Here is a 13,278-nt window from a genome sequence, read left to right as displayed (position 1 = left end):
AATAAATGTGTCTTCAGTGCTTTTTAAAAAGTTGCCAGAGATGGGGAGACTCTTATTTCAACAGGGAGTGCCTTCCAAAGTCCAGGGACTGCAACAGAGTTCCCGAGTAGCTGCCAGATGAGTTGGCAGCAGCTGCAGGCACACCTCTCTAGGTGAACTTGGATGTTCTCTTAAATATCCAGGGCCTAAGCTGTTTAGGGTTTTATAGGTAATGACCAGCACCTTGTATTTTATTATTACTAGATTACTGCTAGAGAAGTGTAGCTTCGGTATTTTTGACTTTGCCAAAGCTGTCCCCCACTTTTATACTATAAGAGCCAGTAAGAAATGATGGAAAAGATTTCTAAGATTTATTAATCTTTACAATGGTACAGCATAAATGTAACAGCATGGATTCCAGCTTATTTTTCCTTATTTGACGATACATATCTCTTCTAAGCTTCTCAAGCCTGTGAAGGGAAGAGGGGGAAAAGTCAAACTAGTCAAACTACTCAGAAGGACAGCATGTCTTAGAAGAGGAGTAGATCAGACCTTAAATTTTCCATCACATATCAGCGAGAGAGTTCAAGGTTAGGTTATCATCATTTATGCACTCCAAGACATCAGATTTGATATGCAAAAAAATAGTACCTACCCTTAGGCAACTCAGTTCAAGCTGCTACCTACAGAGAAGACAGACTAGAATCAGTATACTGGGGTGAAGAATGAAGTGCATGACCAGAGAGCATAGGTCAAATCACTGCCATTTGTTTGGAAGATTCTATTCAGCACTCACACTGCAAAGGTTTCTGAATATGCACCTGAAACCTTCCCTCAATCACAGCGCGAAATTTGCACAAAATTGATTTTCCAGGCAACAGTTTTCCTTGCTGGAATGCATACATGTGTGAATGCAACAGATTGTCTCTAGTGCTTGTAGTGTACCTGGATACATCAGATAGGAGCGAAAGACAGTTCATCACTGTACTATCTGCTGAACTATGTTATCATCATTGTATCCGCTCAAGTTTTTTTACAATTTATTTTTCTTCTTACTTTTACTACACAAAGCTTAAGATATTTGTAGCTGCAGTTTGATAAACCAGCTTTAGAACAGTTCTTGTATACCTCCAATATGCCTAACTACAACATATCTAGGCCAGTCATCTGTGTCAGTGGCACAAGATCACAACATTACTCCAGAATTAACCTGTAGGTTCAATCAATCTTCTGCAAAGTATCTTTGATGTTTTAAGGCAGAGCATGCAACACTGGAAAATAGATATGCTTTGTTTTTCTGCTTTAACTTGATTTGGATCTGGCACATGAGCAGCACAATCGGCCCCGGCCATGTCTTTGCTGTTCTAACTGAGCTCGTCCACCTCCTTTTACCAATAATGTAATCAATTTGATTTCTGTGTACTCCATCTGCTGATGTCCATGTGTATAGGCACCGATTTGATTGTTTAAAGAATGTGTTAGCAATGAAGAGATCATTGAACCGGCAGAAACTAACAAGTCCTTCTCCTGCTTAATTTCTACCTGCTAGGCCAAATAGTCCAACTGTGTTTTCCTTTTCCAACTTGGGCATTCCAGTCTCCAATCACCAGCAGCACATATTGCTTGCATGTCCTATCAATTTCAGACTGAACTTGAGCATAAAACTCATCTACCTCCTCTTTTTCTGCATCAGCTATTGGGGCATAGACTTGAAAAAGTCATGTTTAAAGGTTGTCCACGATTCTAATTGATATTAGTTGGTCACTGACCTCATTGTACCCAAATACTGTCATTCTGACTATGAAAGCAACACCGTCCCTTCTTTGGTTTTTGTGTCCCGAGTAGTAAACAGTATGATTTTCTAATTGAAAGTGTCCAATTCCAGTCCAGATAGTAACTGATTTGGAGAAGATCAAATGAATGGAAGGAGTATATTGAAAATCTGTACAGCAGGGACATCAACATCCAAGATACTCTAGAAGATACTCTCTACTTGCAAGGACCTCTAGTACAGGAAGATCAAGTTAGATCAGCACTCTGGTCATTACCAAGTCGGAAGGCTATAGAAATATGGCAGGCAACAGAAGAATCAGTCATGGCTCTAAGCAAACTATGCCAGCAAATTTGGAGAACAACACAGTGGCCAACAGATTGGAAGAGGTCAGTCTACATACCCACACCAAAGAAAGGAGACCTAACAGAATACACCACAGATTCGCATTTGGTAAGGTTGCAATGAAGGCCTTGGAAAGGATATTTAGCTGCTGTGACGTGTCTATACTTACAAAGATTAGAATTTCCTGTGACATTCTGGATGCAAAGACAGGATAGTTGAAGGAAAGAAGGGGACGACCAACAGCAAGGTGGATGGACTCAATTACAACAGCAATGAATGTACCACAGACCTTACAGGCAAAGCTGGAGACAGATCATCCTGGAGAGAATCTATGTGGTCCCTAAGAGTCAACACCGACTTGACAGTACTTAATCAATCATGCAACACTTACCTCAGGTGGACAGAAGACTACTTCATCCAATAGACTTGCCAATTTAGATCTGTAAAATTAACTTAATCTTACAAAGAGATTTTCACACAACAATTAAATATACTAGGCAGTTGCATCAGCACTGTACCATTTCAGTATAGAATTCTCTTCACTTTATTTCAGAGAGATTCCCATTGTTTAAACAATGTCATCATTAACAGTACATAAAGTACACATCTCCATTTTGAAAATATGTATATTCAATTTGTACTGGGTTTCTTGACTGTCGTCTTAACCAGCGTTCAAGGAGAAATTGTAAAGAAAGCTAGAACAGGGGAAGTTAGATGCAGCTCCACAGAATGAACTGGCAGCACAATCATTTTCTACAAGCACCTCAGGGATATAGAGTATTATGTTTCCAATTCCAAGTGTTGTGGACTTTTGTCAGCTCATCAGCATTTTCTCCTCCAAAGACACGAAGGCAACTTTAAAGAAGGGATGGAGTTGGTGGAGTAGTCCCACTCCATCCTGTGAGGTGAAATGCAACCTAATCTTGTTGCTTATGGGTTGGTGATTGAAGGACCAACTGGTTTTTCACAATTGTGGATCCAAACTCCTGATGACAAAGAAATGCAGCCTAAACGACTAGACTCATTCAAGACATGTGCTGGAGTTCTGGGAAACTGCTACAAGGGTAGGGCATGCACTGCTATGAGGCAGACTCAGAGGAACAAAAGCCCTGTGACATCAGCACCGGTCATTCTAGAAATTCCAGTCTCTCTTTTGAGACTAACATCCACTTCAAGTAAATTTTTTGTAGCTTACCAGTCTGCTGTGAAGTTTAGACCATTCCATTGTCCATAGTTTTCTACTGTGTCGGAGATGTAAAAGCAAAAAAGAGTTCGCCAGTTACAAATACGACATTTCAGCATCAGTGATAGTCTGCTCAAATATATATATACCACTTTTCAAAGCCTCAGAGTATCATTTTCAGAAACCCATTCTGTCCACTACTCTTAAAGCATCATTGGCTTTCCCCCATTAGCATGGCCTTGCCTTTGTTCTTGGTAGTGTCTATTTGCAAAGTGGCGGAACATGCCAAGTAAAGTATAGGAAGCTTTTTAAAAAACCAAGTCAGACCACTGGTTCATCCAGCTCTGTATTGCCTGACCAACCCGTGTCAACTCAGAGTCTCAGGCCAGGCATCTTTCCATGCTTGCTTGGAGGTGCCCAGGATTGAATTTGGGGCATTCTAAATGCAAAGCATTTAGCCCCTTCCTAAAGAACACAAATCTTTGGAAACACATCCATCTAAGCATCTGTGCTCAGATATTAAACACTGATTTCTAATCACATAAAGAAATCACACAGTAACATACTGACCTCTCAACAGGTGAATGGCTATTGCAGAGTCATCTTCTATTCGTGCTTTAAAAATAAATAAAACCAGTTATAAAATTGCAACAACATAAGCCATTGTTAAGGATTCAGCAGGGCTTTTTGTTCAGCTCACAAATAATGCCAGTTATTGCATTCATGCTCAAAGACCGGATAGGCAACATTTCCTGCTGCAAACTACTTAAAAGTTAAAATGCCTTGGCCAGAAATGCATGTTGGTTTGGATACGGTAACATAATCCATAAATGCAAGTAACAAAGTTCAAAAGAACATGCCTAAACTTTAGTAGCTACTGAACAGTGTAACCTCAGGAAGTGGAACGGAATGCTGTTAATATCATTGGCACTCATCTGGCAGAATCTAACTTCATCACTGGTTACAAATTATTCCAGATAGCCTTAGGCAAGTTATTCTTGAGAAGAATAGGTTCTTACCTCAGGTTATTAATTCCACGGTCAAAACCTAGTGAAAGAATAGAATTATTAGTTTCTTCATTTACATAAACAGAGCTAGATATTAGAAACACAGTGCTACAATAAAGACAGGTAACATTACAGGGTTTTTCAGCAAGATTAATCTACATACTGATTTCAGATCAGACACTTAAGCATCATTTTGAACCCTGCAGGTTTTAGTCTAGGAGTCCTGACCATAATAAACAGCACATTTGCTAGGGTGATGCTAGACCCCTAATGCTTATATTTCTGGGTATAGGCCACCTATACCAAGTCTGATAGATGTTTAGGCAGAAGCAGGGCTGCAAGCTGAATAGATCCAAGCAGCAAGACAAGTAAAGTTTTACTCACAAATTAAGGACATGCTGCCGCACAGATAAAGGTAAAGTGTGCCATCGAATTGATTTTGACTCCTGGCACCCACAGAGCCCTGTTTTCTTTGGTAGAATACAGGAGGGGCTTACCATTGCCTCCTCCCACACAGTATGAGATGATGCCTATCACTGCTGCCCAATACAGCCACACAGATACTGTGGTTTATATCCCATACCAAGCTGGATGAAAACACTTCTACCTCTCCTCCCAGGTATCGTCCTTTAGAGTTCCAACAATGACCACCACAAGCTACTGAAACTGGCAGTTTTGTATTCTATAGGTAGTTCATTACTTCAGCTAGTTTTCATCTTTAAGACAGTCCCAGGTAGAAAGGATATCAGGGAATCACTGGCAAGCTACCTATGCCAGTCCGCCCTATTGCTCAATCCTTTCAGAACATTACTGACAACTCATGTGCTCCATGCGGCTGACTCAAAGTGTTCCATAATGTCTTACCAGCAGCATAACTCCAAAGGTCTCTTCCAAGTCACCCAAATCCTGGAAAGGAAGGAATCTTTTTGAAGGACAACCCAGGGAAAGTAAGCCATATAAAAGGAAAATGCAAGCAGGTGCCACATGTCAGGTAGAGCTAATTACAGACCTCCATTATTTAGGTCAGTTTTATTGGCTTCTCATCACACAGGCTGCTTTGCATGAAGCAACTAAAACAGGCACAGACTCAAGAATGCCACTATTCACTATCCAGTTCACCTTCAAGAGGAACTACTCACAGTAAAGAATGTTCCAAAGGACCTAACAGCTGCTGTTCAAGGTTTAACTTGGAAAGCTTGAGCTATGTGGAGACAAACTCTTTCCCTGACTATTCTGAAGGAGGATCAGACAAGGCTGCAGTTTGTATGTTTCCCTTATAGCTGTGCTATATACAATATTTATATGCCACTTTTTAATATATTGGAGTCATTGGGATGGAGTCAAGGTGCAAGAGGTCATTACTGACTTAAGACATTATCAGATGCCTGTCCAATTTTTTTTTTTTTAAGGTCCACAATCTCCAAGCAACATCATATTCAGCTACTGGTAGAGCTCAGATGAACTTCCTGACAAGTTACTTTCCTGTGACGCAAACCCACCTCTTGGCTTCAGAATATATCAGTCCAAATTCTTAGAGCCAACATAGCTGAATCATGAAAGCCTATAGTGAAAAAATAGTGGCTATTAGTCTTGCACCAGGGTGCAGTTGGTTTTTTAAAGGAAGCTGCAATGGTCCACTGTATCAGTATAGACTCAAGTTATCCTCATTTGGATCAGCGACCTGATTCAGCATCATGTACAGTAGATTCACTTGTCCCTATTAGTAATGGTGCTGTCCCCCAAAACTAATGACCTTTGCACCAGCAACCACACCAGTACAGAAAACTGGCTCCAAGCATTTGTATCAGATCTGCTTTGCATCTGAAGAAAAGAACCAGCTTTGTCACCTTTGCAAGGCTAGTAAAACAATCTAACAGAACCCCAAAGAAAAATACCAGCGTGACACCAGGATGCAATTAAACAATAAAAAAAATAAAATATGGGCACGAGTCTCACTAGTATTTAGTTCTTTGGGGCATAGTATATCCCAAGTATACAAATTATTTTCTTATTGAAAAGCTTGGGTCCATAGATTTTCAACAAGTAAATGAGATGACAAAAGGGCAGGATTATATGTTCCATTACACATGATGAAGACAATAATGCTGGGTAGTGTGAAAATTCAGAGACCTTGCAACAGCCTAAATATACTGTGGTCACAATAAGACATTGCTCTTGGCAGTGTGCTACAAGCCTCATTCCTGCCCCCACCACACATTTATCTCATTACAACACACCTGTTTGGTGACTCAATGCCAATCCATTCTGGAGAATCTGAAAAAGAATTTGAGAAATGTTTTTGCCATTCAAATAAAGTCTGGACTGTCCCTGGAAATGTTTCCATTTTGTTGTTTATGGCATTAATGCTAAACATTTCACAAGCAGACCTTGTTCTTAACACTTGTTAAGTAAATCAGCAGATACATAGTATTTTCTAAAAGGCTAGGAATTAGTCTAGAGGTAAATACGTTTGTTCTAAAGGAGGATAGGCAACCTTGGCTCTTCAGCTACTGTTGAACAACAACTCATACTATCCCAAGCCAACAGAAAATTTTGATGAGAGTTGTAGGTAATAACAGCTGGAGAGCCAAAGGATGTCTACCCGTGTTCTCAAAAGTACACCAATGGTGCCTTTTTTGGCAAGCAAAGGATATGCTGAGAATGGATAGTTGTAAACAGGCAATCCTCCATTACTGACCCAATAGTCAAAACCCCAACAAGGCTGCATCAGATAGGAGCGAAAGACTTGGGCATTCATCACAGCTTATCTGTTGAACTATGTTATCATCACATGCAGCCTTAGTTAACAGTAGACTGAGAAATTATACTAAGGAAGTCCCCAACTTGCAAGTTCAAAAAAATCATTTGAGAGTTGGATGCTCATGATTCGGAACATATGTTTCCAAGAGCAACTACTTGTTTATATGTGCAGTTGGCATCTGTAAGTTGGGGACTTCCTTCATATAATGTGTTTAACAATGTGTAGCACCCTGTCGAATCTTGCATACACAGCTATGTGGAAAAATCTTGATTTCGTGAAGCCTTTATACAGGTGAACAAAGTCTCAATCATCTACTCTGTATGAATCCACCCAATGCTTCTGGACTGTATGCCAGACACATAGCCCAGCAGCAGCAGATGCTCACAAGCTCAGTTCAGATATAATAAGCCAACATTTAACACAAAGCCAGTGTGGTGTAGTGGCTAGTGTCGGACTAGGACTGGGGAGAACAGAGTTCAAATCACCATTCATCCATGAAACTCACTGGGTGACTCTGACATCTCTCTCAGCCTAACCTACCTCACATGGTTGTTGTGAGGATAAACAACCATGTACTCTGGGCTCCTTGGAGGAAGAGTGTGATATAAACGTAACAATAAATAAATGTGATGTTATAAGCCAAGCAAGCCACATAGAACTCCTTGCTCATGCACTTCTGCCCGCATCACACAAGATACTCTAGAAGAGGGATTCTCAACACTGGGTCCCCAGATGTTATTGGACTTCAACTCCCAAGATGCCCAACCAAAGGCCGCTGGGGATTATGGGTGTTGTAGTCCAATGACATCTGGAGAACCAACATTGAGAATCCCTGCTCTAGAAGATACTCCCTACTTGCAAGAACCTCTAGTACGAGAAGATGAAGTTAGATCAGCACTCTGGTCTTTAGCTACAGAAGTATGGCAGACAACAGAAGAAGAATCAGTCAAAGCTCTAACCAAACTATGCCAGCAAATTTAGAGAATGACACAGAGGCCAACAGATTGGAAGAGATCAGTCTACATACCTGAACCAAAGAAAGGAGACCTAACAGATTACACAGACCATTGCACAATATCCTTAATTTCATGTGCTAGCAAAATAATGCTCAGGATCATCCAATGCAGATGAGAGCCCTATGTGGAAAGGGAAATGCTGGATGTTCAAGCTGGATTCAGAAAATGCTGAGTAACAAGAGACATCACTGCTGATGCATGCTGGACAATTGAGAAAGCCAAAGAATACCCAAAAGAAGTCAGATTGCGTCAACCATGTCAAGTTGTGGAACATTCTGAAAAAAACAGGCATCCCAGAACATCTCATTGTTCTCATGAGAAACCTATTCACAGGACAGGAAGCCACAGTCCAGACAGAACATGGTGAAACTGCCTGGTTCCGGATCGGCAAAGAAGTAAGACAAGGCTGTATAATTTCTCCTTATTCACTTGACTTTTATGCTGAGCATATACAGAGAGTAGCTGGATTGGAAGATGAGTGGTTTTAAAGCTTGAGGAAGAAACATCAATAGCCTGCGCTATGCTGATGGTACTACTCTGGATAGCTGAGACTGCGGATGATCTGCAAGCTTTAGTAATGAACGTCAAGGAGCACAGTGAAAGAATGAGGTTATGACTGAATGTAAAGACAACTACACTAATAACAAGTACAGCAACCAGCCTTAAAATTGATAATGAAGACACTGAAGTGGTGGATAGCTTCTGCCTTTTAGGATCGACCATCAACAGTAAAGGATACAGCAGTAAAGAAATATGCCGCAGACTCGCACTTGGTAGGGTTGCAATGAAGGCCTTGGAAAGGAAATTTAGATGCCGTGACGTGTCTATACCTACTAAGATTGGAATCATTCCAACAATAGTTTTTCCTGTCACATTCTATATGTGAAAGCAGGATAGAAAAAGTATTGATGCTTTTGAACTTTGGTGCTGGAGAAGACTTTTGAGGATATCATGGACAGCCAGGAAAACAAACAAATGGATCATAGAACAAATCAATCGAGGCACAAATGAGCAGGCTCAAACTATCATACTTCGGACACATCATCCAGTTCACCACCGGCAGATTTGCTTTGTCACCTTTGCAAAGCAAGTAAAACCATCTAACAGAACCCAAAATACCAGTGTGACACCAAGATGCAATATGGGCATAAGTCTCACTAGTATTTAGTTCTTTGAGGCATAGTATATGCCAAATATACAAAATTATTTTCTTCATAAAAGCTATGGGCCCAAGCTTTTCAATAAGATGAGATGACTAAAGGGCCATTGATTAAGAATAAACTAAAACTCAATACAGTATTGCTGCTAATGTGAGATAGCAACTCTTTTAACAAGTTCTCAAACCAGGATTATATGTTCCATTACACATGTTGAAGACAATAATGCCGGGTAGTGTGGAAAATCAGAGACCTTGCAACAGCTTAAATATACTGTGGTCACAATAAGACATTGCTTTTGGCAGTGCTACAAGCCCCATTCCTGCCCCCACCACACATTTATCTCTTTACAACACACCTGTTTGGTGACTCAATGCCAATCCATTCTGCAAAATCTGAAAGAGAATTTTAATTGTTACTAGTAGTAGTAGTGGTGAGGATATTAATATACAGCTCTTCACAAGGCTACATGGCTTATGGCCTTAATAGTTGAGAAATGTTTTTGTCATCCAAAAACAGTCTGGACTGTCCTTGGAAATGTTTCCATTTTATTGTTTATGGCATTAATGCTAAACATTTCACATGCAGACCTTGTTCTTAACACCTGTTAAGTACAAAATCAGCAGAAACACAGTATTTTCTAATTGGCTAGGGACCTTGGCTCTCCGGCTAGTGTTGAACTACAACTCTCACTATCCCAAGCCAACCTAAAATTTTGATGAGAGTTGTAGGTAATAACAGCTGGAGAGCCAAAGGATGTCCACCCGTGCTCTCAAAAGTACACCAATGGTGCCTTTTTTGGCAAGCAAAGGATATGCTGAGAATGGATAGTTGTAAACAGGCAATCCTCCATTACTGACCCAATAGTCAAAACCCCTACACGGCTGCATCAGATAGGAGCGAAAGACTTGGGCATTCATCACAGCTTATCTGTTGAACTATGTTATCATCACATGCAGCCTTAGTTAACAGTAGACTGAGAAATTATACTAAGGAAGTCCCCAACTTGCAAGTTCAAAAAAATCATTTGAGAGTTGGATGCTCATGATTCGGAACATATGTTTCCAAGAGCAACTACTTGTTTATATGTGCAGTTGGCATCTGTAAGTTGGGGACTTCCTTCATATAACGTGTTTAACAAGCTCAATAGCCCTACTATGTGGCTATGTCTACTATGTAGCTGTTTAATCTTGCATACACAGCTATGTGGAAAAATCTGATTTAATGAAACCTTTATAAAAGGTGAACCAAGTCTCAATTATCTACTCTGTATGAATTCACCCAATGCTTCTGGACTGTATGCCAGACACATAGCCCAGCAGCAGCAGATGCTCACAAGCCCAGTTCAGATATAAGAAGCCACCATTTAACACAATGTGATAAGCCCAAGCAAGCCACATACACCTCCCTACTCATGCACTTCTGCCCCCATCACATGAGAGGGAGGAGCACATGCAAGCCCACAGATCCCTTATGCTAATTCACACTGCTTTAAGTCATGTTTTAGCATTATGTTTTAACCAAGCCACCACCTCTTTTATAAGACTCTTACCAACAGATCTTCCTCCTTATGGTTCAGTCTTCATAGAATTACTGGTGAAACCCTACAAGGAAAGCAGCAAAAGTTATAAAGCCTGTCCAAAAGCAACGTGAAGATGGATATAAATGTTTTTAAGAACATTTTATGTGCCTCAGTTTGGAACAAAGGTGGTTAAGCATTCTCATCATTCTCCTGATCAAGAGTAGCAAATAAGTGTCATCATTGTGGCACAATTAAGCTGTAATTTAAGCAGTCTACGACACGTTTTGAATTGAATAAGCCATTATGTTCTACAATAAGAAAAATTACCTTTAAAGAAAGCATGGCCTTGACTTGCTAAGCCTATGACGAAAGATTAAAAAAAATATGTTAGGACTCAAAAGTCTGGCAACCCATAAATGCAAGATTTTCCTAAATGGAAAACTTTTCCTGTAGTTTAATTTCTACATGAAGAACATTTGAGATAAGTGAGGTAAGTTAATATAGTGGATATGCTTTTTTAAAACTGTACTGTATAAATGAATCAAATATGCCAAATCAAACCACACTATTTGGGGTATCAGGGAAATGTATGCAGTATTTAAGTTTTATACAAGTAAGGGGCAACATTTCTGTATGGGAATCCTGCCCCCCACCCCACCCCCTCACATCTCTTATCAGGACAAGCAAGCAATCAATATAAAGTACACTTTATATTTCTGGCTTTAGAACATTACATAGCACTAAAGTCCCTGGGGGGAGAAAGGAAGCAATCTTCCACAGTAGATCGATCCTATATGTAGCAGGAGGTTCTAAATACAAGCAACTTCTTATATTCATCCATTGAACAGAACATTGTGGGGGGAAAGTGTGGCAAAGAGGAAGATGATATAGATTTTAGAAGGCTATCAAAATCCAGAGAATATCAGTTTAGCGTCGCTGTAAATAATCATAAATATGTCCCAGCCCTGGCCCCGCTCAGAGATGTTGGTATTCATCATACTCTCAGATGTCCCTACCAACATCGTTTTTCATCATGCGCAGGTACAGAGAAGGGGGCCCTACTGACAGACTGTTCTCTACCAAGATGTGATTTTCTGGAATCTAGTTACACCTTTGGTCCAGCTCACAAGAGTGACTGGGAGGTTTGCTGAGGAAAAGGCCACACTTCGTTTCTGCAACAGTATTCACCAGCCACACTCCAAAGAGATGCTATCTGCAACATATCCTCTCCAATTCCCCAATACTGAGTGATTCCTTCCGCCTGAAAGAAAACAGGGCACTCAAGAACAAGATGGTGGTCTCTGCACATTTGCAGGGCAGAATATAGAAGCTTGCAAATTAAGATTTACAGAAAATAACAACACCCTGAAAGCTAATGGAGAAGGAGTTCTGTGCCATGCTGAAAGCATCTGAATCAAATCAACAGTACAGCATGCTTTTACTTGTTCTGCAAACCGGGGTGGCGGCTCCTTGCTGGCCACATGGTGCTCGCCAGAGTCCACTGCAAAATTAAGATATCCCTAGGCACATACCCCACTTCATCCAGATTTTAACAGATACTAATAAATCAACTGCTTCAGTTTTAAAGTTAGACACCGACTCAAATGGCTTGAGACCATTTATATTTTCAGAGCAGCCGCCATTTCTTTACTCTGACCAGTGTGGCTTGCTGCAGTCTAACCTTTCTTTCTTTTTGCTGCACCTGGCACAACCTGATCTACAGTGCGGTGCAAATCTATGTATCCTGACTTACTCTAAAGTAAATCCCATTACATTCAGTGGGGCTCACACCAATGTATGTAGAGACTGAAGATACCAACCAATGAGCGAGGGCTTTTCTTAACACCAATATCTTTTGGTGATATTGCTTTTCTTTCTTTTAATCCGATTCTGTTAAAGCCTCCCACTTTTGCAGTATTTTACCATCTACTCAGATGAAGGATCTGTTTTACTGTGTGCATATTTTTTTTAAAAAAAGCAGACACAATCATATGTATTTTTAATTGCTCCTTAAGATATTAAGAGGATCTTCCCTAATGCAGGAGACTTACAGTGAAAAAGAAGGAAGTGCATATGCCAAATTCCAGGAATCATTCTGTCTGCCTTTCAGTCCCAAATGCCAGAGAAAAACCAAGATGGATTGGCGGGAGGAGCACGGCAATCCAAATCCATCCTTCCTACACCATAAACATCCACGGTAGAGAAGTACATCGTACCGATCCTCCTTCCTTCATAGCATCGACTAAAACAATATTAGTTGAGAAAACATTTCCCTAAACCATGCTTTAACCGCCCAAAACTCACCATTACCAACAGAACCACGCAAACACAGACACCAACGGTAAAAGAAAGGCGAAGGCGGAATCGTTCCAATTTATACTTACGCACCAGGTCTGAGGATGACGCGATGACGCAGAGCTCTATTTACATATCTCCAGCACTTTTCCCGCCCCCAGGGGGGAAATGGTTACCACCCACATAAGGCTTTTTTTGTCTTCACGCAAGCGCACTAGCCGTCCTACGATTCGGGCTCCACC

At 40.6% G+C, this 13,278-nt stretch overlaps 1 long non-coding RNA gene and 9 other non-coding genes across 16 annotated transcripts; all 10 read right to left on the bottom strand.

Moving 5' to 3' along the window:
• Positions 1–336: 336 nt before the first annotated feature.
• On the bottom strand, positions 337–13,252 carry LOC128322548 (uncharacterized). Of its 7 annotated transcripts, none has more exons than XR_008305769.1 (13): positions 13,046–13,111; positions 11,069–11,101; positions 10,772–10,823; positions 9,578–9,614; positions 6,523–6,559; positions 5,785–5,846; positions 5,150–5,191; positions 4,298–4,325; positions 3,849–3,893; positions 3,291–3,336; positions 2,487–2,535; positions 635–662; positions 337–449 (listed from the first exon to the last, which is right to left on the bottom strand). It is a non-coding gene; the product is annotated as an uncharacterized LOC128322548 (long non-coding RNA). The 7 variants fall into 7 exon arrangements; XR_008305772.1 differs by having other exon boundaries at positions 3,291–3,333; XR_008305773.1 differs by lacking the exons at positions 5,785–5,846; positions 13,046–13,111 and adding an exon at positions 13,130–13,252.
• Positions 926–1,001, bottom strand: LOC128325475 (small nucleolar RNA snR60/Z15/Z230/Z193/J17). The gene has a single exon (XR_008307472.1). It is a non-coding gene; the product is annotated as a small nucleolar RNA snR60/Z15/Z230/Z193/J17 (small nucleolar RNA).
• On the bottom strand, positions 2,611–2,688 carry LOC128325461 (small nucleolar RNA SNORD79). Its single transcript, XR_008307459.1, has one exon. It is a non-coding gene; the product is annotated as a small nucleolar RNA SNORD79 (small nucleolar RNA).
• On the bottom strand, positions 3,438–3,498 carry LOC128325492 (small nucleolar RNA SNORD75). Its single transcript, XR_008307486.1, has one exon. It is a non-coding gene; the product is annotated as a small nucleolar RNA SNORD75 (small nucleolar RNA).
• LOC128325470 (small nucleolar RNA SNORD47) lies at positions 4,167–4,241 on the bottom strand. The gene has a single exon (XR_008307467.1). It is a non-coding gene; the product is annotated as a small nucleolar RNA SNORD47 (small nucleolar RNA).
• On the bottom strand, positions 4,423–4,482 carry LOC128325491 (small nucleolar RNA SNORD78). The gene has a single exon (XR_008307485.1). It is a non-coding gene; the product is annotated as a small nucleolar RNA SNORD78 (small nucleolar RNA).
• Positions 5,270–5,337, bottom strand: LOC128325472 (small nucleolar RNA SNORD44). Its single transcript, XR_008307469.1, has one exon. It is a non-coding gene; the product is annotated as a small nucleolar RNA SNORD44 (small nucleolar RNA).
• LOC128325473 (small nucleolar RNA snR60/Z15/Z230/Z193/J17) lies at positions 7,005–7,085 on the bottom strand. The gene has a single exon (XR_008307470.1). It is a non-coding gene; the product is annotated as a small nucleolar RNA snR60/Z15/Z230/Z193/J17 (small nucleolar RNA).
• On the bottom strand, positions 10,101–10,181 carry LOC128325474 (small nucleolar RNA snR60/Z15/Z230/Z193/J17). Its single transcript, XR_008307471.1, has one exon. It is a non-coding gene; the product is annotated as a small nucleolar RNA snR60/Z15/Z230/Z193/J17 (small nucleolar RNA).
• LOC128325471 (small nucleolar RNA SNORD74) lies at positions 11,708–11,787 on the bottom strand. Its single transcript, XR_008307468.1, has one exon. It is a non-coding gene; the product is annotated as a small nucleolar RNA SNORD74 (small nucleolar RNA).
• Positions 13,253–13,278: the final 26 nt, after the last annotated feature.

This window comes from Hemicordylus capensis, chromosome 4, assembly GCF_027244095.1.
Source record: "Hemicordylus capensis ecotype Gifberg chromosome 4, rHemCap1.1.pri, whole genome shotgun sequence".
In the NCBI taxonomy this organism is placed as follows: Eukaryota; Metazoa; Chordata; class Lepidosauria; order Squamata; family Cordylidae; genus Hemicordylus; species Hemicordylus capensis.
The sequence above is the reverse complement of the archived record's forward strand: the minus strand, read 5'-3'. Positions and strand labels throughout refer to the sequence as shown.